Consider the following 5,959-nt stretch of genomic DNA (forward strand, 5'->3'; position numbering starts at 1 on the left):
ACTATATTTCTAAGACGCCTAAATACTTGGGCATGGTCTTACAAATAACGGCGTGGCAGAATACTGGTTGTCCCAGACCACTGAAACAGATTTGTTCAGTATTGGTTTAAATACTCAAGTTCTAAAATAGTTGTATAGTTTACAAAACTACATAAAGATACAGTGGAGCAGACTAGAGATGATTTATATGCTATATTCAATTACATAAATTGTACGCTTCAAGAAGAATGGACGTTTTCTATATATATATATATATATATATATATATATATATATATACAGTATATATATGTATATATATGTATATATATTTGTATATTTATATATGAATATATATATTATATATATATTCATATATATGTGTTTATGTATATATTCTGTGCTTCAGAAAATTATCAGAAGTCTCAGAAAGAATGGACGTTTCTTTATATATATATATATATATATATATATATATATATATATATATATATATATATATATATATATAGATGTATATATATACATTATATATATATATTCTTATATGTATATATGTATATATATGTATATGTATAAATGTACACATATGTATACACACACACATATATATACATATATATCATAAGAATTGTAAGATACAACACTGCCTTCTTCACTTTCAATCGTTTCAGACGACTGCTGCTCAATAAGTAGTTTATCTACACACGCCTACACACAATACCCAGTATCCTTATCCTTGCTGCTCATTCCATCACCAGTGTTACTTGTTCAGTACACGACCATTTCTAAATTTTTCCAAGTATTAAAGAAAGAATAGTCACCACTATCTTACAGTATTCTTGGATATTCGGTCCTTCTGTTAGAAGACATCTTCGCCTACCATGCTCACACTTCATCGTGAACCTACGGTCTCCCATTCTCCCCACAAGACGAAACCACCGCAAGATATTAATTCACTTCATCACCAGCGTTAACCTCTTTCCATCATTTCCAAAAGTCAACGTTCCACATCTTTCTAATCCTTCTCACTTCATCGAACAGTCAGGGACGCACAACACCACAATACCATTCAGCTGCTTCACGGATTCACATTCTGACACAAGCTAAATATCACAAAAACTTCTTAATATCCAACAACTTACTTCCTTCCACAATATACAACCTCTGCAGCTTCCATATAGCATCGATGTCAGTTATTCCATAACCCTATTTTTATGTGTGATCTAGGTTTATAAAAAAAAATTTACTTTGATGCCCTTCAAAATTTCAAGTTAAGGCCAGATTAAAGTTCCCGAACTAGAATGGGACCCTTGGCGTCTGAGCCGTTGTTGGTCAGAAGGCTTTTAAACCGAGTTCCAATGAAAGGCATTTGCTTCGGATCAAGGGCACACTGACCGGAAAAGTACCCATGAGTGCACAAGCCAGTTTGAGCACGTTCCTCTTGTAATTTCAAATTATATGCTTTACACTGACCTTCACTTTAATCTATGTATGCTATGCATGTTATGCTCACATTCGCATAAGCATAAATTTACTTGCTTGATTTTTCGCCGTTTTAAGTTTGTTAATTGGTTTAATGCAGTGATACATTACATTCTCTCTCTCTCTCTCTCTCTCTCTCTCTCTCTCTCTCTCTCTCTCTCTCTCTATATATATATATATATATATATATATATATATATATATATATATATATATATATATATACATATACATATATATATATATATATGCATAATATATATATATATATATATGTTGCAGAATTTGCTATTAAAATTTGCTCGAAAGTAAAATAGTTACGTATTTCACCAATATTTTGTTTCCAAGACATTGGTTTTTTCGGTTACAAAGGATTAATTCGTGACTTCAGGAGAAATTACTTAGTATTCCGGTAGAAAATATTTCCTCCCCCTCTCTCTCTCTCTCTCTCTCTCTCTCTCTCTCTCTCTCTCTCTCTCTCTCAACGAAATTGTCAAGAAACACTGATATTCAATTTAGATGAAAGAGAGCCCAGTGTCGGGACTGATTTCTTTTTCTAGCCAATGAAACGAGTTAGAGTACGTGTAATATCATAAGCGCTGAATTTTGCAAGAAAGTTACTGATTGATGTGTATGTTGGTATCTCTATGCAGGTTACATTCACACACAAAACATTAAGTATATTCCCTAAGTCATTATCAAAATGCTGTGCTTTAATGTAAGTGGTTGTTTTGAATTCATTCTGGGCTCTCAGAAAATATTGCTTTTTTATCTTTTGAAGTGTAAAACAAAATATTATACTTGAAAGTATGTGATTGTTTTTAACTTTAGTAATTGAGAAAATCATAATCTTTAAAAATTTGTTTAGTCATTGTTTCATAAAATATATAATTTATGTATACAACCAAGGTTTTAAAGGGGAAGCTTGGAAATAGTTTAGAAAGCTATACGATAGTTTTTATAACACAAAAGAAAGATTTCCCATGGTTACTTAATTTAGAATTGATATGGATAATGTGGAAGTAAAAATAAACTGAAAGGCATTATCTTGAGGATCTTGATAAGATATGATAATAATCTTCGATTGTAGTTTTCTAAAATTAATAAAAATTTTGAAAATGAACTTGAAATTCGCTTAATTGTATCATCCTCGACATTTCTTTCCGATGATTCAGCTGTTTTCTTGACCATTTTCACTTTCCTTTTCCACTTTCAGACTTTTCTTCCAACGTCACTTTCACTGGAATCCATTGTGTCCTCAATAGAGACGATTATATAATCCTTTATCCAATAACGAAGACGTTTAATGTTTAATTTTCAATTACTGGACACTACTGTATTATTTGTAAACTCCAACTGTTTGTATGTTTCTTGAGTTGTTTACCTGTCAGCCTGATTAAACGAAAGATCGTGTGTGTGAATGTTTCATGATAACAAGTACCGTACTCGTTTTTGGGAGAAATAGGAATAAAGCTTCTGCAGAAAAGGAACTTAATAAATAGTCTAATGTCTGTGGTCTCCCAGAGCTCTTTCGGGATCACCAGTACATATCCTTTTTGTCAATTTCCATAAAGGCATTTTTGAAAAAAACCAGTATAGTAAAGACAGAAGGTAAAACGTTAGTATAATTTCGATGTAATAATATTTTTGTCGTTGACAGAATTAAACACCAAGTTGGAAGAAGTGAAGCGTAATTTTGAAAGTATTTGGTGTTTAGTATTGAGGCAAGTAAAGTTAGTCCTTCAGTATGCACAAAAATCTAACCTTGTCCTATGCATGAATGATAACGGTGAATGCCCTGACGTACAAAGTAAAATGTGATAAATGCATAAATAAGAAAAGATATTTCCGGTTGCTCTTTGTGAGATATTGTGCTCTATGAACTTTAGTAGACATCACATGTTTAAGTAAACAAATGGACATCCATGTGTTGACGTATAAAGATCTATAAATAGACATATGATGAGTTTTATTAAGGTACAGGGAATAAAATTAAAGACTGTTTTAAAAGACAATCTATAGAAGAATTGCAACTGGGAATCTTACAAGAACAAAAAGACAAGTTGCCTCATCAAAGAACACAGGATGAATTTAACAGTATACGTGTCTAAGTGGGAACTGTAGGTTTTGTAATATTTCATATATTGGAAGTACCATTACAGCACCGAAAACAGAACTTTTAAGAGCACAGCATCCGTCTGATAAAACACATGCTAGTTAGTAACACATTAATAACTGACAACCTTGAAACAAAAGGTTTTTATAACAGGATAAAAACTATCAAAGAAGGTACAGATTCAGTTTAAGTCCTTCTTCTTTCGTGGGTCCAGCAGATAGTTACTCACAAAGAGAGAGAGAGAGAGAGAGAGAGAGAGAGAGAGAGAGAGAGAGAGAGAGAGAGAGAGAGAGAGAGATAAGCCAATTCATCTTTTATTATTTTTTTTTTTTTTACCTCTCAAGGCTGGCTACACTTACCCTTTGAATGAGCTAAAATCTAGCAACCTTTGTTCAGATTCAGACACTACATGTCTGATTATTTTAGTCAAAATCGAACCCCTAGTTAAGCATGATCCCAGCTGGATTATTACATGTAATTCCGGCGTAGATGACCACAATTACCTTTTTTTTAACGTAATTGCCCACGTAGAGCCGTAATAGACTGTTTTATTAAGTAGGACTTGACCCAGCTGATGTGGGCAATATTTCTTTGCTCATCTGTTGCTCTGGGGAGTCAGTTGACTGATTACTGGCACTGCAACATCTATGGTGCTCAATGTTTCAATGTATCATTTCAACAGCAGACAAAAGAAAAATTTAGGAAAATCTTTCTGAAACCTTTTCATGAAACATTCTTTCCCTCAACACATGCTTAATAATCACCATTACGCATTCAACCAAAAATAAATAAATAAATAATAATACAAAAACTGGTAAGAATTATTATAAACTTAGAGCAAATTATTTCTTATAAAGAAAACCAGCTTCTCAACAAACTTTAAAATGGCGCTCGATATTTACACAACATCTCTGAGAATTTTGAAAAGAGGGCTATTGCTCTCCTGATTTCTGCACTCCATAAGGAAACCTGCTCTAAACTTCACAAGACTCGGACACAGGTCAAAACAACTCGCACGGGACCATTGCCTTCAGTGCACCTCACGTGGTGCACAATAGGCATTACTAATGGGTGTTTGCAGCGTCCTTCGGTCCCTAGTTGCACCCACTTTTAGATTTTACTTTACTACATTCCCGTTTCCTTTCCCATCTTGCTGTCTAACCTCTCTAAATATTATTTCTTAGTGCAACTGCGGGGCTTTCTTCCACTTTCACCTTCAAATCCTTATACTGCACTTCATTCACTTGCTGGATCTCTCTATCTTGGTGTACAATCCCCAAACTCATCTTTTCACTTAATTGCTGAATGGCTGAAGGAGCCGCAGTAAATGAGACCAAACAATCATACCAAAATAGTTATGGCTGTTCCATGTGCGTACGGCCGATTCTACATCAGATACGAGCAATTCCCCCTCGACTTGTCCCAGTATTGTACGACTGTGGAACTGGGAGTGATTTGATAAATTTCAGCATTTATTTTTTATTTACCGCTAACCAAATCCTCCTAAGAGCTTGGCCAAGCCTCCGCTGATTTTTGCTTTATGCTGAGCAATAATTCGGGGATTTTATTACTGACTTTGAGAAACAAGATTGACACCTGTTGGTTGCTGTGGCAATCGTAAAACAGAAGATAGTAAATGACCAAAAAAGGAAATAACATAAATTGTTTCCCTTCTTTACTAATCATAAATGTAAAATATCTGTTCACCTATTAGTTTTAAACAAGACAATGTATAATACAAGAAACTAGATGTTGGCCTCCGCCGGAGCTTATTGATGATGATAACAAGAACTTTTTTATGTTTTTAATAAAATATCTTAAGGTTACGAGTAATAGTGAACAATATTGGGCTATCTTATCAGTGACTGAAGCATTGTGAGACAAGAACTTTAGTTTTTGTTACAATATGATAATTAAGAAAACGACTTCCTTTCTCTCCCAACATTCACACTCGTACTTATTTTATAATTCATTCGTATTACTAAACATTTTACTATAACTCCTGACATCTGTCAGCGGTAGAAAGAGAATAAAAAAAAAAAACTGAGGCTTGACATTTCGAATAATTTAGACGACGACATTTTCGCTGAAATCGCTAATATTTCTAAACTTCGCTCAGTGGAAAGTTAACCGCTACCAGCAAAACTCGTAGCTTTATATGTCAATAAAGAGAATTATGGAATCTAAGCGAACTATTTTGAGATAATTTTAACGTTTGCTATGCTATTGTTGGTTTTACTAGAGTAAATTGGGTAAAAACTACAGGATGTGGACGAATTTGTTTTTATTTTATTGTCATGTTTGTGTAGAAAGAGAATAAAAAAAAACTACGAGGCTTGACATTTTGAATAATTTGGACGACGACATTTTCGCTGAAAT

Source organism: Macrobrachium rosenbergii, chromosome 6 (genome assembly GCF_040412425.1).
Source record: "Macrobrachium rosenbergii isolate ZJJX-2024 chromosome 6, ASM4041242v1, whole genome shotgun sequence".
Lineage (NCBI taxonomy): Eukaryota > Metazoa > Arthropoda > Malacostraca > Decapoda > Palaemonidae > Macrobrachium > Macrobrachium rosenbergii.